Here is a 24,917-nt window from a genome sequence, read left to right as displayed (position 1 = left end):
GTGGGAGCGATGCTTGGGTACTGCCGGCCTTTTTTGCATAAGAGGTGGTGCCGTGAGGAATCGCCCGCCAAAGGCCAGCCTGGCCCCTGCGAGTGCCTTTGCCTTCAGCACGGGCAGGGCACAGGCAGGCAGGGGACAGGGCTGTCCCCCAACTCTGCCCAGCAGCCAGCCAGGGTCCCATCCCTTCTCCCTTTCCTTGCCCGTAAGAGGCAGGGAGCAGTGCTGAACTGCATCCGGAGCCGGGTGAAGCCCTGCTGCTCTGCAACAACCTGTTTTGCGAAGCAACGTTCCCTAGGTCATGGACACCTCGAAGCTGCTGGATGGTCACATCCTCCCGACAATAGGCAGCTCGGCAGGGTCCCGCTCCCCAGCTGCACACCTTGCTCTCGGGTACGGAAAGGTAAAATCTTTCCAGGTGCTTTGGGCTCCTGAAAGGTAAAGTTCTGGTTAAGGAGAGCTCGCGACAAACAATTTGACACGCCAAGTTAGAACTGCAGAGAGCAGCGGCAGCTGAGCAGGGGTGCATCTGGGGGTGCATCCCTGCTGCAGGGCTGCTGCTGCCTGCACTTAGGCAGGGAAGGATTTAGCCCTAAGAGCCTTAGTGACGCATCTTTGGGAGACTTAGGCTGAGCCCGGCTTGCCGAGACGTGACCCGTGCTGCATTTCCTGTGGTCACCTGCCAGTCAGCATTACGTGAGCTGTCACCCGCTCCCGGACCCAACACGTGAGCGCGGTGGCACAGGGGCTTGGGAGACAAGGATGGGGGGAACCAGCCCAAGCCTTTACTGGGTCCAGCCTTATGCCTGCGCCGAGGCTGCCGAGACAGGACATGGGACTGGTCCCAAAGGACAAAACCCACTGCTTACAGCTGGCAGGGAACCAGCGGCCAGTTTGCTGTTGCTTTAACTGGAAAGAGGACTCTCATCCCCCAGAGATCCCTCATCTCTCAGTCATCAACAGGAGAGTTCTTCCCGCTGCCTTGGGGCATTCAGCATTTAGGATAGGGGAGAGCCAGGACTGTGGTCGCTGAGCACTGGCTCCTGTTTGACCCAAACTTGCAAGAATTACAATATTAGTCACTACAAACAAAGCAGCACAGACCAAGGCAGGATTTAATGACATATTGTTGATGATAATCCCATCCATAGGTGTACTTTTATAGCTGGAGAAAATGAAAAAAGGAAAGTAAATGTCTTACTTCGACTGGCAAAAAAGGCAGCTCCAGGGCCAGCGACAGCATTCGGAGCAAGGAGCACCCACAGAGAGCACCCAGGCGGTTTTCAGTATGCGGATTTGCACACAGGGAGTCTGTCCGCCCCAAGAACCGACCTGACTTCGGTCACCACGTTCAGCTGAGATGAAAAGTTGAAATAAGGCCGACTGTAATCCCCAAGAAACCAGGCCACTCTCAGGACAATCAGGTCCCATTAAAAAGCATCTGCCAGTCTGATGTCCCGAGGGTTTCATTAACTTTCTTAGCTAGAAGTCATTGGTGAGGACTGATCTCCTGCAGACTTTGGAAGGAGATTGAAAGCCACTGCGTGCCAGCGTCGGCACAGGGCAGTTTCAGGGCAGTTTCAGGTGCAGCGATGTTCGGTTTTCCAAATTTCTCAGCTCCCAAAGGCAATGGGGATGGTGCCCCGGCAGGCGGTGCGCTTGGCTGACGCACTGAGACACATGGAAACTTAGGAAGAGAAATCTAACAATCTGGGAAGTGAAAAGGGAAGTGCTTGTAGTAATCGGTACAGGACAGGGCACAGCTAATGAGCAGCAAAGAGGACACTGTGAAAATCCTTGCTGTTGTTTTCTTCTTTCTTCGGCATCCATTTGTCTTTTGATGACTGCAAAGTCTCTGAGCCATAATTAGGAACGAACTCATTGCAAGAGTTCCCAGATCTAATTGAGCTCTCTTGAAACTAAACCATTTATAACAACCCTTTGCAAGGACAAAACACTGTGTACTCTCCTTCGGTACAGCCAAGAATATGCTGTCCTGGGGCCTGACGAGTCCCACTGCAGCTCACAAGTGACAGGCAGCAATTTGGAGACCAGCTCCTTGCTCCAGCGGGCAAACGGTTAAGCAGCTTGAACCCAATCCCATTGAAATCAATAGGAATTTTAAGATCCCCTAGGCGGGAATCTTGGGATGAAGAATCTGGCTGCAGGGGATGTTTTTGGTGGAGAGGAACCAGAGTGGGCTGTTAGGAAGATGTTGTTTTCATTTCCAATGCATCTGACTTTCAAAAGGCAGTAAGTGAGATCCCAAGCCCAGCCCCTAACTGAAGTGCACCTAATGGGACGTTTATTTTCTTTTTTTAAACGACCAGGCACACTAACCGCCCTGCAGGCCGGACAAAAAGGCTCACATTACAGTGGTGGAAACATAGAAGGCCAGATGCAGAGCTCAGCTCATGTTCTGGACCCCTTGCTCCTCCTCTCTCTTGAACAGCTAGACCTGGGTGGCAGCTGAGGATTTCCTAGTGTATTTTTGGAAGAGAATTCTGCTAGCTGTCTAGAAATCATCCATTTGCCTTTCTGCCTGTCTGGGGCAAGCGCACATGATGCCAAAGTCACAAGCTGGCCCTAGCTGACACTCGGGCACCCCTGGCTAGTATAGGAACAGAGCTTAGGGCCATGGGGGTACCAATCATTTATCTATACACACACGCACACAAAAAAAAGGTTGGTTTGGACTAAAGAAGGTTTGCAAATGCCACCCTAAGTCAGCAGACAGTTACACCACGGCTGCAGACAGTAGGGTTAAAACCAGGTCCAAGGAAGCCCCTCCTGTCTGGCTTCAGACCACTTCTTTTGGGAAAGATTTTTCATTTTGCTGACAAAACCGAACCACCAGAAACGTTCGCTTCGGCTTGATCTAAAATGAACCCAGTTGACCTCCTTTCTGATTTGATTAATAGGAGGAAGAATTTATTATTCGTACAGTTTTAATAACAAGCCATGAAGGAAAAGCCCTGGATTGGAGGTAAACCGTGTGGAGAGCCTCCTGGAGAAGGGAGAGGTGTCCCAGTCTGGCCCATAGTGGCTGCAGCACCACGAGCTCCCCAGGGCTCAGCCAGGTGCTTGCTCATCCCAAAGCCCAAGCCCTGCACGTTGCAGCTGGATGGCACCCCTCATAGTTTGGGGGTGCTGCCAGGAGTGCCCACATTATCAAAAAAATCCTCGTCGCAGCAGGCTTTACAGGAAAGAGCAAAGCCAGCCCTGGAGCATTTGGAGTGGGGATGGAAAGAAGAAAGACTTGCAACATTCTTTTACTATTAAAGTTATTTTAAAATGCTGAAATGTTTCTAAAATACAAAAGGCCACCAGGCGGAACTGGCCAAAACCAACATGATAATATAACAGGAACTCATCTGCCCTTTTTTATGCCCTCCTGTCGTCCATCCTCAGCAGACTAAGCCCAACACCAGACAACTAGCCTCATGTCCAAAGAGGTCACGATTTGCAAGAGCAAAGGGATTTGGTGGAAGCAGCAGTTGCAGAGCAACATGGTAGAGCAGCAGCTTGTTTCTTTTGGGAATGGGGAGGAAGGGGCGTTTTTAAGTAATAACCGTTATGCCTTTAATCCTCATCTCGCTTTTCTCACCCTCAGCCCCTCCCCTACCAGTAAATTTACCTGCCATCACACACAGGTGGCACAACAGTGACCAAGGCACAGGAGCCCTCAAAGAATGACCTGAGCAGCAGCTTTACCCGAGGGCCAAAGACTTCAGGTGCTACTGGAAACAAGCAGACGTTGCTAACGGTTGCTCCTCCTCCTCTTCTCTCCTGACACAGACTTTTTTTTAGGCTGTAGCTGGAAAAATGAGTCGAGCCTGCTGCATTTTGCGGGGCAGGGTGAATGACCTGCCAGGGGGTTTTATTTTGTTTTTTTCCCACCCCCGACGAAGAAGAGCCGCCGGCGGTGCGGAGATGCCCTGCCGTGGTGTTTCCCGACAGCAGAGGGGGTTATTGGGCTGCTTTTCCTCCGCCTCCCCCCGCCTTGCGGAGCCCGCCCGCGGAGCGCCGTGCGGGGCTCACCCCGGCACCGCACCGCACCGCACCGCCGGGCACCCCGAGGGGCTTCCCCGCTACCCCGGGGCTCGGCGGGGTGGGCGGTCTGCTGCTCTCCGTGCCCACGGCGGCAGCGGAGCCGCCCCACGGGCCCGGCGGCTGCAGGGGCGCGGGGGGGTTTCGCTCCCCGGGTGGCGCCGGCTGGGCGGCTTTGTCACCTCGTCTGTGCCGGCGGGGGGGACACACGGGTGAAAGGGGGGAAGGGGCGCAGCAGCTCGCTGCCCGGGAGGGAGGTCTGAAGGGGCTTTTTGCCCCCTCCTCATCTCCAAGGGCCTCGGGTGTGGGAGGGGGCGGTCTCGCCCCGGACCCGCCGGGGAGATGCACCGCCAGCCTCTGCAGCTCCGGAGCTCTTCTCGCTCTCCGTCTCACAGCAAAACCCCGCCGTGGGCAAAACTCAGCAGCACACCTCGATGTCCCCTGACGTGTGTGTGTATGTGCGTGTGTGAGGTGTCTTGGTGCGGGATGAAAATTCATTCCCACCGCAGAACTGGAAGTCCTCGGCTCTGCGGGACCTCAGGCTGCAACCGTCCCTGGCCAGAGGCAAATGCAGCAAATGGACTTGGCTCTGAGCAGATACCAGAGCAGGACAGTGGGACGCAGTGCTATACACCCTCCCCAGTGCCGGCCCAGTCATGTAACTGGGCCTCATGTAATGGTGGATTTAATGGCAAGAGGAGACCGAGTGGGGTAACAGTACACCTTTTATAAATTGCTTTAGCTCCTGGGGATGAAAGGTATTCTATGAAGCTAAAATATTAAAACTACCCTGGATTATTCATTAAGCATCAATTATCATCACATTTACTGTCAGATGTTTCAACATTGCTATTCTGCTCTAGGAGGGAACGTATTTTTAGGGTGCTTTCTGAAGGAAGGAAGTTCTTGGGGTCATCACACAGTCTGTCTGTCCTCACCAATTTGGGAAACTCCTAGTTCATTTCAGACAAAGTTTACAGAAGGCTGGAAGTCTCCAAAATCATAGAATGATAGAACGTGTTGGGTTGGAAGGGACCTTTAAAGGCCATCTAGTCCAACCCCCCTGCAGTAAGCAGGGACATCTTTAACTAGATCAGGTTGCTCAGAGCCTCATCCAGCCTGGCCTTGAATGTCTCCAGGGATGGGGCCCTCCACCACTTCTCTGGTCAACCCGTTCCAGTGTCTCATCACCCTCACTGTAAAGAACTCCTTCTTGATGTCTAATCTAAACCTACCCTGCTCTAGTTTAAAACCGTTGCCCCTCGTCCTATCGCTACATGCCTTTGCAAACAGCCCCTCCCCAGCTTTCCTGATACTATATTCTATGTTCCTGCAAGTTAATGAGCAAAGGGGATGGTGGGGGAGCCCCCAGACGCAGCTAGTGGCATGGGTGCAGGAAGAGCAGGCACCGGGTAGGGCGGACACAGATGCTCCCAGCTGCAGGAGAAGCTTCAAGCAGGGTGGCCATCACCACCGGCACCGGCAAGCTTGGCCACAGGACACAATGCCACAGGAGACCAGGCTTCCCTGACTCCGCTGCCCACCGAAATCATTTACATAAATACCTGTCAGGTATGAATTGGCTATTTATTTCACGTTCTTCCTGCTACTGCTGCCGCCCCTCGTTTGTACTTTTATAGCATTACAAAGTTGGAACAAGTCTTGGTTTAAGAATAAAGGCAGCTTCATCCACAAAACAGGATGTTCCAAAATAAGATCTAATTTTCCTTTGCGAGAACCTAAGGCAAAAGTAAATTGATACCCACTCTAAAGGCAAACACAAACAAGGACTTATTATTTATCACTAAAACATCTTAAAAAGACTCTAGAGCCCTAAAAGCAAAAGTTTGATGCTGTATAAAAGAATTATGTTTCTGAGATGTATCAGTTCAATAATTAAAACAGCATCTATGAAATATAAATGTAAGATATTAATAAATTAAATTAAATTAAAGCCGCTGAAAGCCAATTATCTAGTAAAAGATCTCTGATAGCTAAACTAATGAGATGTAGAAAGATTAATTTAGATCCCCATTTTAGGAGGTGGTTATAAATTGCTATAATGCCACATCCAGTTACTAGGTTGTTATTGAAACTTGTGAAATACATTTGGAAGGGCTTTTAAATATTCAGAATGAAGTAGAAATTAGAAAGGAGTTAGAAATAATTAAAAATTAGCTGTCTTGTCACATTTCAGCTTTAATCCTATTACCTCTTCTAGTTTACAAAGCTTCAGATGTCTCTCAAAGTATTGATCTGGGGGGATGGTGGGGTTTATGAGCAGGGATTTATGTATTTTAATAATTGCAGAACTTCGGATATTTCTCCTTTTTTCACTTATTTGGGGAATTGTTTCTTTGAAGGATTATTGTGCTTGCCACCAGCGCTGCCTGATGGATTTCTTTGGCCAAAGGGCAGGTCAGGCCATCACCTGAGGTCCCACCAAGCCCCCAGAGACCCACTTCTTTTCTTGCAGCTCCTGGTGAAAACACTGAGGAGCATCAGTCGTGGTCTTTTTGGTGAGGGCGAAGCACAAGGCCTTTGCTCCTCTATTCCTACGGCTGTTGTAGCTCTAAGCAAAACACAGGGCTCCTGGGGAAAACAGAAGGATGATGGTGGTGCAGTGCATGCCTATAGCCCATGAATGATGGTCTTGCCACTGCCAGAGGCTGGCCACAGAGGCTTGTGAACCGTGCTTTGGTTGGGACTTGCCATGTGGGGAGCTTCCCTCGAGCTCTGTAGCTCTAAGAGCTACCACATAATGACACGGGACCCTCACCCACCTGCGCTCAGGCTTTGCTTCGCCTGGTCCAAGAGGTGCCGAAAGGCCTCCAGCAGGACGGCGGGATGTATTTCTCTCGCACAGCAGGAGCAGCAGCGGGCACAGCAATCAGCCCCTGATCCAGGAGGAAAAACCCAGTGTGGGGGTGCAGGCAAAGGAGGGCAGCGAGGCCTTGAAACCTCCAGCACAGGGTGATACCGGCAGCCCCGGCGCCATAAACTACTCCCCCACGGGCAACCGCTGCTTCAACAGAGGGAGGTGACCTTGGGGGCTGGGAAACACCACTCTCGGGCAGCAAGGAGGGCGAGGAGCAGGTCTGCAAGGTGTGCACAGCTCTGCCTGGAGGGTCAGTGCGGATGTACATGGCTCTGGGGACCGAGGAGCACGGCGGGGTGGAAACAGCCCCAGGCAGACTCTAGCAGAGGAGGAGGCAGAAACCCCCCCAGCACCACCTTGGAGAGGCAGACGGAGGGGCTCCATCATCGGCATCGCACCGCTTGGAGGTGAAGGACTTCGGGGGCCGCGACGCCCGCAGCCTCCCCAGGCAGCGGAGGGGTGAGCATAACCCGGGGAAAGCCGCAGCGGCTGAGGGAGGGGGTGGTTCTGGTACTGTTAAAGGATATTTTTTTTTCCTTTCGTCCCCTTTGTCTCCAATATTCTAGATAACATCGTCTATCGTTGTTAAGTGGATTGATGAGCACTCTTTGATCAGACTGTTAAAACTTTTAAAAGGTCAAACAGCAGGTTCTCCTGTGTACGAGGGGTTTCTCTAGCCGACATAAAGGCAGGAATCGCGGTGCCTTGAACTAGCGGAGAGGGCAGCAGCCCTCCTGGGAGCCCTCTCGGCATTTTTGTGAGCAGCCCTTCTGGGAGGGCCTTTTTCAGGTGCCATCCTGGGGCAGTGGGGGACAGCCAGCAACAAGGCTAACCCTGTGTTCCCATAGCCCCAGCAAGCGTCTTGCTTAAAGCATAGCACCCAGTTTTGGGGGAGCAACAGAGGCACTCCTTTAAAGACTTGTTGAAAATCTGGAAGTGGGAAATCCAGCAGGAGAGAAAGGCCTCTGCCTTCTGCCCAGGAAGAGAAATGCTCAAGGGATGCCCCTAAGTATCCCCAGACAGGGGAATGAAAGCCCTCTCCCTCTCCTGTGAGAAGAGCTAAAATAGAAATCTCTGCCTGGGGGGTTTCTTGGTTGAGAAAACCTTTTGGGGGATAGAAGTACACTAGAAAAACAAGAGAGGAGCAGCCCAAACTTGGGTGAGCCTCTGCTATCTTCTCTCAGCCTTTCTGAGTTGTAGTTTGGAAGCAGCCTTTTCTGTAAAGCCTGAAATACCTTCAGGGCGGCCAAAAAGATGTCAGAGCTGGCAAACTGGGTTATGCAGTGGGGACCAAACCCCTGGGGTCCGAACTCTTGCAGAAGTATCCAGCAGGCAGATCTGGAGTTTGCCAAATTAAAAGAGACGGCTAAGTCTAAACTCTTCTCCCAAAAATCCTTAAAATGTGCAGGAGTGTGGGCTGTGTGGTTAGTGGCCAAAAGTTTGGTTGAAGAAAAACAGGCAGCCCAGGTAGAAATTCAGAACCTACGGGAGGAAAACAACAAACTGAAAGCAGAAGTAAAGGCACAGCGGCTTAAGCTTGAGGAGAGTAAAACTCGAGAAGGAGTTGCGGCTGTGGAGCAAATGCAACGCGCTCTCCAGTATCAAGAGGTGTGTGAACAAAAAAAGGCCATTTTGACTGAGCATCAGGCATTGAAGGAAAAACTAGCTGTCAGCACGAAAGCTGTAGAGGAGATGCACAGAGCAATCCGGCTGTTAGTGCAAAAAATACGGATCCTAAAAGAGAAGGGCGCAGACCACCGAGCCTGCGAGGCCAAGGTGGAAGAGTTAAAAGCAGCGTTAGTGGCGCAGCACAACACGGTCACGGCCCTTATGAAAGCACCCTACCAAGGAGATGATGAGTGGTTGGACAGACAAAGACGGTTTAATCCGGAGGGCAGCCCCTCGGTAGAGGAGTGCAAGCCTGCGAGCCCACCTTCCGTCGTTTATGAGGTGCCGCCGGAAAAGTTTAAAGCAAACCTCGTTTCGCTTACCAGCGCTCAGGTGGCTGTGAAAAGGGAAGGTGGAGGAGCAGAGGGGGGAAGCCAGGGAAACGTGCAGCCACAGGCAGATCGGGTTATCGGGGGGGAAGCAGCTACTCTCGAGCCGGCTCCGCAGCAGCTCAAACTGGGGAGCGCCCAGGGAAGGAGCAAGCAGTTGGCAGGGAGCGCCTGGGCGAGGGAGGATAGAGAGGGCTCCAGGGGAGGAAGGGGCAGCAGAGGAAGGGAAAACCCCAGGGAAAAGAGGGACTCGGAGGTGCTGCAGACCACTGCCTCCGCCAGTGCGACCCCCCAGGTCCCCTCTTTGGGGAAAGGGAGGAAAGGAAGGTGGCACGGCAAGAGGCAGTGGCAGCACGACGAAGCTCCCCGAGTTGTGGCACAAAATACCGTGGCCAGGAGGGAGCTGAGCACAATGCGCGTGGACATATGGAGGCAGCTTCGGAAGCACGGGGAGGATATGGCCCGCTGGGATAACGCTCCCACCAGGGTTTTGCTGGATCGCCTGCTGGAGATCAGCGGGAGAAGAGAGGGAAGCGGGCCCGGGGCCCCTGCCCTCCCTGTAATAGTCTAGGGCAGATGGTCCCCCCCTTCCCCGGGCTCGTGGTCAGACCACTGGGGAAGGCTCCCCGCTGGGAGCACTGGGGGATCGGGAGCAGAGCCCGCGAGGTATCGCCGGCGCTACGTGAAAAGCCGGGGCACCGAGTGCAGGCTGCGGCCAATGCAGGTTGAGAAGTGTTTCATGCATCTCCTCTGATGGAGAAAACACAGGAGGAGTGAAATGTTAAGGACTTTTTTTTTTTTGTTTGCTTATTTTTACAAGAGAAACAAAGAGGGAGAAGCTGATTTTTCCAGCAAGGGCAGCCAGGGCTGGGGTGGGCAGAGGCTGCTTTCCCTCCGCCACAGCCGCCCTGCTGCCCCCCTGCAAGGAGTCCGGGCAGGGATACCAAACCCTGCTCGGGCCAAGTCAGCACGGGATGTTTTGGGGAAAAAAGCAGGTGGATTTAAAGGCTGATAAAACACTGGAGCGAGCTGAGAACGGGCTGTGGGTATGAAGGATTGTGCGAGAAAGGTTATAGGAGTTCCAAGCACAGTATAAACCCTGAGGGGGAAGCAAGGAGAAAAGAATAGCATCTTCTTTCTGGCTCTTCTATAGGCTATACAGAAGGATTTGGACATTAAAAAAAGAAAAGAAAAAAAGAAGCATCATTTTCAAAAATAATACCTGCCTGTTATCAGAGGTAAAGGAGCTAAATCAAGAAGTACAAGCAGAGCAAATTCAAAAGATACCAACACAAACGAAGCAGTTCACACTTAGCACTAGTGTTGTTAAATCCAGTAGCATGTTTTCACATAAGCATGTGAAAGTATGTACAGGAGAGATATTTCGGAGTGGTATCAAAAAAAAAAAAAAGAAAAAAGGATTGAAACAGAGGAATGCTAACTAAGTGCTAGCAATACATATAAAGTTAGAAGCTGGAAAATTGGCAGATTAGGCATGTATATATGAAGGTTTGAGGGGAGGGTAATTAATGGTAAAGTATTCTAATTATCTTGGGACAGAGTTCACTCTGAAAGTAAAAAGTTAAGCCTGTAATACATGATTCTAGTCGACGTGTTAGCACCAGCATTTTTTCTTAGAGTGAAGAAAAGGTAAAATAAAAAAAAGAATTTTAAAAGACTGATCATGGTAAAGAGTATGCATTAATATAATAGATTTTAAATTAAAATATGAAGTTCTTCTGTTACAGAGAAGAGACGGAACCAAATGAAAACAAAGACGATGGAGTATCGGTGAGCAGCCATTTAAGACCATAAGCAAATAAATTGTATAAAAATATGCAAATATGCAGTTTATTAGATCCTAATATCATCAAAAAGTCCTATAGTTGTAAATGATCTACCTTGGTTAACTAAGATAACTATTAATAACAATCTTTGCTATTTTTGTCTTACATAGGTAGTACAGAAGAGTACGTAGTGATTTCAAATTATGGATATCATTAATTATGTGTTGCTTAGGGTTTTCTTTCCTGCTTTTATTTTGCATTATAATCATAGATGCATAGATGAAGGGAAAAATGTAATCTTTTTTTTTTTAGATCAGTTGCTGTAGCTGAAGTTCAAACGAGAAAAGTATAAACAAACTGGTGACAAGGGAAAAATGGATCCGAGTTAAAGGGGTCACGATCTCCAAACAAGAGAAACCCCATTTCCCTTGACGAGGATGGACGTAGCTCCTGTTATTGATAGCAATCGTGATTAATAGATCACCAGCATAAGATGCAATGCCTGTGTATACGTAACACAGAAAACACACAGCTATGACTTTGTGCATCTGCAAAACATGGTATTTTGAGTACTATGAGAAGTAAAGATGAACAAATTAGGTGTAGAAATTTCTAGTAGGGTAGGTTATATTTTTGAAATGCATACTGTTAGTGTGGCTTTGCAATACTAGGACAACTGCATAGAAAGTTTTGAGTGTAATTTAGAGCACCTACATATAAATGGGTGGTGCTGGGATGGGTAGAAATCTAAATTCCCCAGTAATGGGGATATCAAAATATGTAATCCTGTATTGGTCTGATGAAAAATGTTATTTTGTTACGGAGGAGACGATGAGGTGATTTTAGAAACTTAGAGCAGGAGGGTTTCTGAGACGAGAGCTGGACGCCAGCAACGATGGGCAGCCCAGCGAGGTGGAGCGCTCCCAGCTGCATCTCTGGAAGGACACCAGCAAGCGGGAGGCACTCACACGTGCAAATTGCATACAAAAAGATATCAGTTTTCAATACGTTTAGAAGAGAGTTTAGCCAGATGTGAATATGAAATATATCCTTTTGGTTTTAGTGGGTCTGTAATCACTTATGTGGGATCCAGCTGGGTTTGTGTGTACAATCAGCATCCAGAAATCACCTCTGCGCGTCTAAGCTGTCCAATAATGCATGTAACGTAACTTTAATTGAAGTGTATGATTTTAATTACACGGTGCTTTTAGAAGTGACACTAAAATTACCAGAAACTTTTTAACTGTGTACTAAACAAAGCCTAGTAACATTTGGTTTAGATTTTGAGCAGTTGTTGCAGATAGCAGAGCATCCACTTGTAACATTTGTGGTCCCACAAGCAGTAAAACAAGCCCCCAAAGCAAGGTTTGCCGTACATGACGGGAGTGAGCAAGTTGTTCTTACTACAACCACAAGAAAGGATGCCAACCATCGTTCTTGGTGTAAATCCCTCCTCAGTGGGACTCCCATCAGCTACTGAAATTTTTAATTTGGCTGTACAGTCTAGAAGTGTAATCCTGGGTATGGTAAGAGATTGGTTAATTGTGCAAATTATCCTGGCTATAAAATCAAATATTAAGTAAACCAAGTAGTGGTTATGCACCAAAGCCAAGAACTACAGGCCACCCCCAGACCCACATGAGGCAAGACCAGATAGGAAAGAGCAAACGCCTCCGAGAAGATCAATTGCTCGGTCCTGGCGAGGAGCCTTGAGCCACAGGAGGGTTTGCAACGTCCTTGCTGGACTCGTGTGTGACAGCTCGCATCCCTGGACTATCAGGAGGGGGGTCTGTATGCCTACAGCTCAGGAAATACAGTCTTGCCACTGCCAGGAACAGGTCATGGGCTGTGTACTAATGCTGCAAAACCTAATATAGAGGTTTGTGAACCGTGCTTTGGCTGGGACTTGCCACGTGGGGAGCTTCCCTCGAGCTCTGTAGCTCTAACAGCAACCACCTAATGACACGGGACCCTCACCCATCTGCGCTCAGGCTTTGCTTCGCCTGGTCCAAGAGGTGCCGAAAAGCCTCCAACAGCATGGCCGGGACATATTTCTCTGGCACAGCAGGAGCAGCGTTCAGTCCTTGATCCAGGAGGAAAAACCCAGCGTGTGGGTGCAGGCAGAGGAGGGCAGCGAGGCCTTGAAACCTCCAGCACAGGGTGATACCGGCAGCCCCGGCGCCATAAACTACTCCCCCACGGGCAACCGCTGCTTCAACAGAGGGAGGTGACCTTGGGGGCCGGGAAACACCACTCTCGGGCAGCAAGGAGGGCGAGGAGCAGGTCTGCAAGGTGTGCACAGCTCTGCCTGGAGGGTCAGTGCAGATGCATGCAGCTCTGGGGACCAAGGACCTCGGTGGGGAGAGCCTTAGACAACAGGGTGGAAACAGCCACAGGTGGACTTTCACAGAGGAGGATGCAGAACCCCCCCCAGCACCAACCTGGAGAGGCAGATGGACCATTGGCATCGCACTGCTGGGGGCAAAGGACTTGTTGGGTCTATGATACCTGCAGCCCTCCCACCTTCTCCCGGGGGACTGCCAGCACATCTGAATCCAGTGCCTGGGCAGCGGGGTGGTGGGCATAACCTGGGGAAAACTGCAGCAGCTAAAACGCTCTCTGTGTGTGTTAGTTTTGAACTGTTATGTTAAGGGGTTGTGTTTTTTTCTTTTATCCTCTTTCTCTCCAATATTCTTAATATCATCATTTACCATTGTTAGCATCCTTGTAAGTGGATTGACGACGACTCTTCGATTAGACTGTTAAAGCTTTTAAGCAGACTAACAATAAATTGTATGTCTTCTCATAGAAGCTGTGTTTCTCTGGCCAACATAAATGGCACAAATTGTGGTAAACCAACCCTGACTTCTGTAAGGGCAGTATTTGCTAAGCGGAAATAACAATCAAGAAAAAGACGAGCAGTTACCTCAGCAAACTAGGTCTGGTTGAGTGTCATCCTTCGTTGTCTTTCCAGGTTACAGGATCCAGCTCAGGCCTTCTTGGCCTTTCCCTGCAGTGCTGCCGCTCCCTCAACATAGGATTAAATGAGCTTTCTCATTTAATGTGCACGTAAATCAGTGAAATGCCCAATTTCCAAAGCATCACAGGTACTCAAAAACAGTGGGTACAAGCCCCGTCTCCAACACCAACAGCCCCGCTACAGAGCGTCTTCTCTTGGCTGTTTTAGGATGTAGACAACATTGTTCCAACACAGCGCAAGCTGCTGGCTCCTACATCCCGTTGCGGAATGAGTGGAGTACAAATGTGGGTCAGGTCAGAAGAGCAGCCGTTTATTTACGATAGCTACAGGAGAGAAGACTGAGCAGCAGGGAAGCAGGCTCTGCTGATGCGAACGCCGTGCTTGCAGAGTGGATAGAGAGTTTATACTCTCTCAGAGCTGCTATGTAAAAGACAGATAACGGGGTGTAAGTTTTACACATCTGTTACAGGCACAAGGCCACTGTCTCATACAACCAGTCTGGATTCTGGTTTCTTCAGCGCAGGAACTAGCTTACCACTACACACACTGTGATTGCTGTTCAGGAGACAGGGGGAAGGTTCAACCAAGAGGCCTACTTACACCCTGGCATTTCTACTTCCACAGTTGTTCATTACATGCAGGGAGACTGCCCATTACATGGGGACCGGGCGCTGCTATCAGCTATGATGGTGCGGGCAGCGGTCCTTTTACCCCAGGCTTGTTTCATCGAGACGATGGGTGATGCAGCCTTCACACCGTGAGACTCAGCTGCTGCATCACATCGCCGATACCCACATATCGGCTTGCATAAATACCTTCTAACAAAATTCCTGACTTCCCACTGCGAGCAAACTCAGTCCCACAGGAGAGTCACCCCGGGGGCCAGAGCATTACGTGGTGCAGCCAGCACAGCACCTACCAGCCACGCTCGGTGACTGTTCCTATTTCGCCTGCCAAGAAACGGATTTGAAAAGGTTTGCTTTACCTTGGCGGCGGGCTTTTACACACCTTCTCATTCAGGGTCCCACACACAGTCTTCATCAGCTCTGTGCCAGTGGAGTTTCATCACAGGCTACTGTCCCAGGGGTGAATGGGGAGGTGATCCACCAGCCAAGGCCAGGTACAGTCCTTATGGAGACAGGAGACTACAGTCTGGGGAAGGGGAGGGCGGGGGGGGGGAAATATTTTAGTATGAAACATTATGAAAAGAAAAAGAAAATACTCTTTTTACATGAACACCTACAAACACTCCCATACCAGGGCAAGGCCCCCAAACCAGCAAGGTGAGTATTTACAAACTGAGAACAGCAAAGCCTGATTTTCAGAGCAGGCAGATACCCGTACCTCTCACTTGCTTCTGTGAGAGCAGAAGATGCTCGCCGCATCCCTGCAAACCCAGCCCTCAATTCCCCATGTCGAGCACCGAAACAGCAGCAGCTACTAAGTGCGGCTGCCAGCTGGGACGAGCCCAGCGAGCCCGGCACAGGCACGTACGTACAGGAGCCACAATGATTCCCCACCCTCCTTCAAGGCTGCACGTAAACCTGCCCCCCTTATACAGTGTACGTTGCTTGTTGGTCCATTCCTCAGACAAGGATCTCCTAACAACCCTGCAGAGCCTTTATTTCTCTTTAAGGGGGCTTTAAACTCCCCCTAACGCACACCCTAACTACAGCAGTCATCAATTTGTGCCGATACTTTCTTTTATCATCCAAATTCCTCTGCTTGCTATGTTGCCTTCCTGGCCTTGGAATTAAACTTTCTGGCATATCTTAAAAGCACCAAGTATATCACACACTCCTGCACACCTGACCCATAAAACATTAACACTCTTCCTTTCTTCTTGCTCATTATCTCAGATGGCCTTTGACTAAAAAAATCTGGAGCCATATTTTCCAAGCTTTCAAATCCTGGCTTTAGCTCGACATAATATCAGGTACAAACCATGAAACCGGCAATTACTTCTGAAATTTGCTGAAGTATGCTTGCATTTGAAATAAAGGTTTTGATTCAAAGCTTTCAGGCGTCAAAGTATCCGTTAAAAGAATGGTACAATTACAAATTGTCTATTAGGTCTGACATATAAATCATTTCAGTACTTTCTGCCTAATTACAGTGAACCAATGAAAGTGTGTCTAAATTAGACGAGGGGAAAAAGGTATTATTTACATGCAATAGTGTTTGTTTCCTTTCTTCTTTTCTTTGGCAAAAATGATAGAGAAAAATGTTGGGCGCGAGCCTCAGCCTTTGTCTCCCTCTTGTTGTTCTTTTCCTTTTGATGCCTGGATAAAAGGGAGTAAGAAAAGATGACTTCCACAGAAATCCATGCTGCAAGATTTACAGCACAGCTTCTGTGTTTATTGTTCCCCAGCATATTCTAAGCCTACTAAAGCACTCTGAGATAATCAAGTGAAAAGCATTGTGGAAACGTGTTTCTTTAACAGGAATCCTTTGTGCAGTTTACAGATCCAAGCAAGCGTAGCGTATCCAAGGCCATGCTGCCTTCATACAGGCAGGCCCCAAACCGGCCTGTTTTGCTACTCACATCACAAAGTCACATCCAAAATGTTCCCCCCAAACGTTAACGGTATTCCTGCACGACACCCACTATATCTCAGCTATTTCAGATGCCGCAAGTCTCTCTCACAGAGAAGCAAATTTTCCCCCCTCCAGGACATGTATTTGCATTGGTATAAACTCCCAGCTGCAGATAATTCCTTCGTTATATCACAATTCAGCGAATCCAGTAAACTCATCGGTCTGGCTGGAAAAAGAAAAACAACAACAAAAGCAGGGAAGCTGTTGAGGCATTTTGTAACTGTTGCTGCACTCTTTTATTCCCCTCCTCTTATTTGATATTCCCTCTTTCCTCCTCCTATTTCACGATATTTTTTGTGACTCCTTCAGTGTACTTCAATTTTGGTAGAAAAGTCTACTTTTAGCCCACACCACAGATGTTTCAAAGGCAGTAACTGACTCAAGTTAGTCTTGTGATAGAAACTGTGTTGTAGCTTTATGTTGCCATGGCTTCTTTAGTTGACAAAATAATACTTTGGACGGGCAACTTCTGGGTCTTTCATAGCCCTCTTGTTTCACACAGGATAGGGGCAACTTGAAGGACAAAAAAAGTGAAGTGACCTTGAAGGAAAGGGGTCGTGGCAGAACCGGGAGTAGACCCGAGGCCTCTTCATTTCCAGGGCTGCACCAGCTGCCCTCCTTCTTACTCAATTTGATGAAAGCAGGATTTTCAACAACAAAATTTAGCTCGATGCTGCTAAACGCTGATTCACTCAAACAGTCTATGACGACATGCTGGGTTCAAGGAAGCTTGACTGAGGTGTGTTCCTGTGGTCCTCCGCAGAATCTCTAGTCGGGGTGATGCTTATAGCAGCTCCCCCTCCCCACAGTGCAGTGTTCATGGTCTGCAAAGGGGACTTGGTTTTATACCAGAACCTACCCACACATTTTGGGGCAAGGACTTTCAATTCAGTGCTTATAAAGCTACAGTGAATGCACTGGCCACCAGCTATTAACTTCTGCGTGTTCCTCCTCTCGTCCTTTGAGGAAGGGGGTGTAGCGTGTATTAATCAGGCACCAATGTTTAATACTGCAGTGCAGCCCTCTGCAGAGATGGAGAAAATGCCTAAATCGGTTCCTGTCAGATGTAGGCGTTAAGTCACGTTCACCCACTCTGCAGGCTGTGCATCCCAACTTCACCAGCCAGAAGCTGGCGGGGATCTTCCCTTATTCTTCCCCATAAAATGTATTATTAAAAAAAAAAGAGAGAGAGAAATAAAAAGACATTGGGAAGAAAAAGAATCCGTCAAAACATACCAGCTACTGCTTCCCTCTGCGTTTGCATCTCAGCCTCATTATGTCACCCGAACAATAGGAATTCTCCTGGTCTATTTTAAGGTGGCAGTTGCCTGGAAAGCTCCAACTCTGACATCCTCGGTGCAGAACTCTGGGGAGATAAAGTTGCTTTAGATTTCCTATAAATACTTCTTCAACCAACATGAGACTGACAACGTCTGTCCCAAGGCTTGATGGTGCAATAAACAGTGCTGAAGCACAGCTTTGGGAACAACCTGACCTGAGTTTTATTTCAGAAGGAAACAAATAAGAACTTGAGACCTGGCCTGAGAACTTGAAGTGACACAGATGTATTTTACGCCAAAGATTATAGACAGATATTAAATATCCCTTCAAGTCAGTCACAAACACTCATCCCCCAGTAACGTTACTGGGTTCTTCCCAGTAAGGGCAAGGTACCCAGTCCCCTCAGCTAAAAGTTAGGCAGAGGAGACCTGGCAAGGAAAGCTGGCAGGACCAGATCTCGAGGCTGCAGTGATTCAGTGAAAGTCCAGCCCGCTCCTCTTTTGCTCCCAGTTAATCAATAATTTGCAGGCTGACAAATTTTGCTTCAGCTTTCACTCCTCAATGTTTCTAGGTCTCGAAACTTCCACAGAGTCCCTTGTGCTGTCAGAAAATAGCTCTTCATTAAAATATGGGGCTGATAACGTAGGCATGTGGTACATACCCAACCATTAAGGCTTTTCGACCACAAACATTGATTATTACAATGAGCACATCTCACTGTAAAGCTAATGAAGGGGGAGCAGGATGCAGATGCCCCCAGGAGGTAAGCTGGCACTGAGCTGCATTTAGACCACCCCGTAAGGGTCAGCTCAGAGGTGACGTTGGAAGGGATTGCAACAGCTTTTTCTTAACAGAAAGCTTTAAAATAGAGCTGATGCGTGGAACACTGGTGCTTCGCAGAGAAGTTGGATTTATCCCACCTGGACAGGCGAACGAAGCAACACATGTAGTAGAAACTTGACAGTGGCTGGCATTTCTCTCTGGGATCTGGACACATCGAATATCAGAGACGCACAAAATACCCCTTTATAGAGTCTTGAAGGACTATGCAAAGCAATCCACCATCTGGCACCACATACTGCGGTGCCCAGCTGCACTATTCTCTTTTTCTATTTTTTCTTAGGCTAAGGGAAGTAAATAATGGTATCTCTATGCAGGGGTCCCTGTCGCTGCTTGCTTCCCCTCCTGTAAATTAGTCACCTCCATCACACCCCCACCAGATGCAGTCAGGTCAGCTTGGAATTTTATTAAAGGTAAGCTGGGGAGGGTGATCAGATACACTCAAAGCATGGAGGCAGCAGCCTAGTCAGACATACTGCATTTGTTGAGGAAGCAATGGAAATGATCCTACATTAATCTTAAGGACGTCCAGGCTCAGTTTCAACACAGAGATAGAACACCTGTGAAGGACCCTTGTTCGAGTCTCTGGCACGTTTCACACCAATCCTACCTGCAGCCTAGAAAAACAGGAGTCAGTAAGAGCTCTGAACACCACTTGATTTAGTGAGAAACCAGAGAGATTTGGTGAAGTAGGAATAGGATGCAGAGAGTAGCAAAGGCCAACAAAAGAAAGTATGTGCTGGGACTGGAGAAGGGTGAAGGTCAGAGTAGGTGGGAAGAAAAGTGAGCAAAATATCTTCAAGACGATGGTGGTTTGGCAGGATGTCACGATGAGAAGCGTTCAGCTTGTGATGAGCAGATGGAGACAAAAGACAGGACTGAAGGCAGGGAAGAAATGAAGATGGCCGAACTTGCTTATCTAAGAGGACTTAAAAGGAATCACTCTGAAAGATGACTGAAAAATGACACCATTTCATTGCTTTCAGTCATTTTAATTCGGTATTAGTCTAAGCCCTGCCATAAGGCACAACTGAGTTAATATTTGGGACAGTATAACCTTACTGACTGTTACCCTCAGGTTACACATCCTCAGTGTACCTTCACCAAGCAGCGCTTCCCTGCCACCACAGGCCAGCCGTCCAATGTCAATGGACAAAGATTTTTACTCAGAGTCACAAGCTGTAAGACCTCAGAACTGTAGTGTTGACTCCGGCTGAATCATCTGAAGTCTCTGAACATCCATATGCAAAAGTGAGTAGTCATTCTCAGCTTTTTTTTTTTTTTTTTTTTTTAAAGCCTTGAAGTCTTTGGGTTAAAACCTTAAAGAAAAATGCTAGGTGGTATCATTCTCACCTGTCAAATATAAACATGTGCAGCACATGGCATACAGCATGGAAAACTGATGATTTGCTACAGCCATTCCAAAACCGGTCACATCTGTTACTAAGCTTGATGGTAGGAAAGGACTCCGCTTCCACTCCATGCTACAGCATAAAGCCGAAGCTGTGAGTGGCTAGAGCACGGATTTCACCTGAGCTGCCAGCTCTTGGACCTCAAACCAGGACTGTATTTTGTACTGCCTACCGAAAGACAAGAAACAGTTTAGTGTTCTTATAACAAAGATTTTGCTCTGGTCCTCTAACTGGTACAGATGGGCAAATTTTCAGCTAACAGCAAGTCACACAAAACTCTAAAGAACACCTGCAGAGGTATTTAGGGAAAAGGTGCTTACAAGTACCCTTCAGGAGACTAGCGATCTCAGCATGTGCGCACAATGTCAAGTAAAACCAAAACCCACCAGTTACTGTGATTTCATTTCTATTCTATAATTTCTCTCTAGATATGTATAGATGTTCTGTATATGCACAGAAATAGGTATATATGTATATGTATTTCTCCTCACACCAAGCCTGTAGAGAATGAGTAGCTCCAATGAAGTCATCTGATGACAAGAGGGAAAAAAAAAAAAAAAAAAAGCAGTGTAAAGGAGAGAAGAATCACGTCCAGAGTCTTTCAAGCACTGATTATTTGGCAGCTAGTCAGTGCTGGAAAAGGTCACTGAACTAAGCCATTTCTAAGACAATACTGTAAACACCTAATTTTATAGTGTTAAAAGATGGACAAAAACATGCGCCTGTGCTACATTTTATACAACTACCCATACAAGACAAGAAAAACCAGATGTATGTTTTCTTCCTGAAAAGAGATATCAAAGCACAATAAATGAAAGGCAAAAGTGAAGCTTTCCATCCCTCTGTCCAAACTGATGCACTTTTTGGCAGCTGGGCTCTCCTTTCTTTTCCGGCAAACTGAAGTGTCTGTGCAAAAAGTGACTCCTAAATTAAGGCTGTTTGGCACTTTCTAATACACAGCTCTGCTTTCAGCTGGTTATAATCTCACTTACCAAGCATTAAACAGTTGGGCTGAGGTTTTCCATGCTGGAGGTCCGCTTCAGGATAGGTTATTGTGTTCTAAAATAGTTCATCTAGAAATGGTTAGGCATTTCTAAAAACAAGGCTCTGGGGATGTATATAGTTTTGCCCTTTCAAAACAAAGCTTCCAATTACTTTGTTAAAAAAGTTTTGTGACACAATACTTTGGAGCTGGGCCTTGAAATTGGGTAGCATTGTCACACCAGTGCATGCCTTTTGCCTGCTGCTTGCATGTCTGCAGAGGGATGTGTTAGTGTTCCAGCGCAGCTCCTCATCCATGCTGGGCACCAGCCCCTTGCAGAAGAGGTGAGCAGAGCCTTCTCCATACCTGTCTCTCTTGAGCATCTGTGCCACCAGAGCAGGAACTGAGAACAGTACACTCACTTCACTTGTGTCTTGTGTTCTTCATGCCTCCCTGGCAGCAGAGAAGAACCAGGGATAAAAACCTAATTTCAGAGATAGTGCCAGTGCTAGAAGCCTTGGCTGCTCTTCGCATCACCCCCAGCAGTCTGCTAGCAAGGCTGCGTGCGCTGTTTGCGTGACAGCCCAGTGAATCAGACCAGCAACAGACTTTCTGTCTCCCTGCACCGGTTCACCATACGGCCACGCCACCAGCATTGCTGTCAACAGCGCAGGGGTGAGGAGGAGCCTGCAGCGAAGAGCTGAGCCCAGCACCAGAGAACCACAGCCTCCGATGCTATGCTGGGAAGAACAAGGTCACCTGCTGAAAACTCCGCGGGGCTGCAAGGAGCAGGGCAGGAAGGAGAGAGAGGAACGAATGGCAGTGTGGGGAGACGACAAGAGGCAAGAGCACAGGCTGCAGAAGGAGGAACAAACCACAACAGGGCTGCAGAGAACAGGGAGAGGAGTAGAAAAGGAGGAGATGGGTAAAGGAGCCAGTAATGAGTATCATCTTCCCCAGGGCACCTGGAGACGATATCTAAGCATCAACACTGCCAGCAACTATCTGCAAAACCTCTGCCAGAGCACCCTTCTCTGCCTTTGCCTTCCCCTCCCTCCCTGTGTCAGGCTTCCACCAGCTTCTCCTTCAGCCTTTTGACATAAAAATAACAATGCTGCTGATCTGAGTTTTATGGGGGAAATAACTTTTGTGTTTATTTTTGGTTTCATACAAACACTGGAATTTTTTGTCCTAAATCTGCACTGGACTGAATGTTAAAAGCTGTTGTTTTTCTATGCCTCAAGTTTGTTTTGACAGGCAGCCAAAGTTTCCAGAAGCCCTGAGCTTACCTGCAGCTTGATAGAGCAAATGAAGCAGGGTGAGAAAGACAAAAATGTGGCACATGAGTCACGGGGCATTTCTCTCCTTGATATGGAACACACAGGGAGCAGGAACCTTCCCAACTCAGGAGGCTGAGGCAAGAGAGTCAGTCAAGCAGCTTGGGTAGGAAGTAGAGAGTAATTTTCATCTTCCCATCTCTTCCTCCAAAGCCCTGTGTGGGGCAGGAAATTCACCAACTCCAGGCATCAGGAGGGGAAAAAAACAAAACAGGAACAAAACCACCCCTCTTCCCTCAACCTAACACCAGCATACAAACTGAAAAAAAAAAAGTTTCCCATCGCTTGCTGAGACCTTACATCAAATTAAAACCTTCAAAGCCTAGGTCTGACTTCACACTAGAAGACTTCAGAAGGCTCAGCCTTCTTTGATGGAAAGCTTCCTCCAGCTGCTGGTTAAGTATCAGTCAGCCTTGGAGCTTAAGTTGTAAAGGTTACTGCATCAAATGAGGTTCCCAGTTCAAATCCCAGTCCTGAAGATGCCAGCAATTACAAATACTTAATCTGAGCTCCTTTTACTTTTGCCAGTTAAATGCACATTGGAAAGTTCACATCCAAATTACCTTTAGAAACAAAATTATTAAAAAGTCAAACAGTGCAAAGTTAGGAATGGTGGGACAGAGGTGGTAACTACAAGCTCAATACATACCTATAAAAGGGTGACGATGGTGCCATGCTTATTCTTGTGATCACACACCGATTTCACCCCCAGGCTGCACGTATGCAGGGACAGGATAACCATGTGCTACCCAATCCATTGGAAATCTGGCACTTTTTAAGTGTTCTACTTTTTTGACCTAAATCGTATCTCTCTAACGTACTTTCAGCTACAATATGAAATCACACTGAGAAACTTCATCCCAAGAATGGAGGCTTATTGAGTACATCACTAAGCTAATCCCTCCTCAGCAGGGAGACAAGGAATAGATAATCCATCGATCCCTTCTGAGCTGAAATGACTAATCCATCATGCTGGTATAGTGATACTAGAAATGACCCTCTAATATTGCCAAAAGCAGGCACTTTCCAAATCTTTAAACTGTGCTAATTCTGTAGGGAAGGTGCAGCAATCATTACAGATTCATGCAGTTATGGCTTTTTTTGCACGCATTTCCCCACATACATCTGTGGGTGCTGACTGAGCTAAGGTCGGTTTTACTTTCACCCTATTCCCTAAAGCAAAAAGATTGCCCTAAGGAAGCCTGAGCAAATTGCTCTAGTTGGGGGCATGGGCAGCTGCACTCTGTGTGGACTAAAGCATACCTGCATATGGATTTCCAGAACAGACCAAACCTAATAAAAACAAGTAGGACAGGGGAGAAAGATCTGCTGGCCAAATACCACCAGCAGCATAGCCACAGAGGTTGTTTCTGCACCCTGTCCATGGGATGCACCTGAGTTCTCACCACCTCCCTCAGAGCATCCCACCTTCTTGACGGCACACTGGAGCAAAGGTCCACCCCTGAAAAGCAATAAACATACACTTCCTCCTTCTGTAGTCACCAGGTAGTTGTGCTTCAAACACTTGCAATGACGGGAGGTGGTGATACTCAGACAGATGAAAGTCACCAGGCATTTTTTTGGCTAAGCACCCTTGTATGAGCTAGCCATTCTGCCTTGCATTCCCCTAGTAGGAAAGGGGTCTGTCTCCCTAATTCACCAACTGCATCTATTGCAATGTCTGCCGTTAGTCTGCGAAACAATTATGGCATGCAGCCTGTTGGAATTCAGTAAACTTACTGTTTCAAACACTTGTAAATGTTTACAACAGTCAAATCAAATGCTTCCAAAAGGACAAAGCAAAATCCAAAATCTAAACATCCTTGAGTCCTAGAGCACTGTACCCTGATGTCAGGCAAGCACATCTCTCTCCCATGGTCAGAGCCACAACATAAGGTCTGAACACCCTTCTCTCCCCCACCTACTCCTGCCAGACACTTAGAAATACAAATTAATGCCCTAGCTTTTTGTTCCTTCTCCCATTTTTACTTCTGTAAGAAATGCAAGTTTCTGATAGCGTTAAATGCTTCAGATAATAAGAACAAAAACAGAGCCTACTTTGAAGGACAAATGCTTTCCAGCTGCCTTCACCCAAACACAGAGGCCAGAAACTCAGCTCTGCACTTGGATATCAGTGTCCTACAGCAAGGACATTCAACAAGATTTCTCAAAAGGAACAGAAATGCTTACATTCAGTCTCTTCCTCTGTTTAGCAGGAGAACTTAGATCCTCTACAGTGCCCAGGTGATTTCCACTTTCCCTGAACCCACACAAGTCATAAAGAAAAGGTGCAAGCTTACCTCTAGAATTTCTCCCACCTCTGCTGCTTCTGAGTGAATTTGTCTAGTTAAGAGTTGAATCCCCCCCTCACACACAAACACACACACACAAAAATGTTTTCCTTCCTTGTTTATCTGGGTTTCTCTTCCATAACCTGCCTCCCATTGCAGAGACATTCTGGCTATTTCTTAGACAAGTGCCAGGGTTTATTTTTGCAGTAGGAACTGAAACAGGAACACAGCCACCCCTTCAAAATGAGCAGAAGACAGAGCAGCCTGTACCAAACTGTAAGTATTTCAGGCCCCTGAGAGAGAAATGCCACGTGCAAGAGGCACGGACTGCTGTCTCACAGTCACCTCTGTTTTAAAAGGAGGAGCTGCAATGCAAACTTAAGCAGATCATACCTACAATAACATCAGATGGAAAGAGACATAGCATAGCAATGGAATGGAAGCGTCCTGTGAACAGGATGAATGAGGTCTTCCTTCACATCACCTC

General features: G+C 47.9%; 1 long non-coding RNA gene across 1 annotated transcript; it reads right to left on the bottom strand.

The window, feature by feature from the left end:
• Positions 1 to 14,048: 14,048 nt before the first annotated feature.
• Positions 14,049 to 24,518, bottom strand: LOC134513787 (uncharacterized). Its single transcript, XR_010070509.1, has 4 exons — positions 24,440 to 24,518; positions 17,524 to 17,653; positions 15,859 to 15,971; positions 14,049 to 14,841 (listed from the first exon to the last, which is right to left on the bottom strand). It is a non-coding gene; the product is annotated as an uncharacterized LOC134513787 (long non-coding RNA).
• Between the last annotated feature and the right edge of the window lie 399 nt (positions 24,519 to 24,917).

This window comes from Chroicocephalus ridibundus, chromosome 3 (assembly GCF_963924245.1).
Source record: "Chroicocephalus ridibundus chromosome 3, bChrRid1.1, whole genome shotgun sequence".
Lineage (NCBI taxonomy): Eukaryota > Metazoa > Chordata > Aves > Charadriiformes > Laridae > Chroicocephalus > Chroicocephalus ridibundus.
Note: the sequence above shows the minus strand (reverse complement) of the source record. Positions and strands in the feature narration are given on the sequence as shown.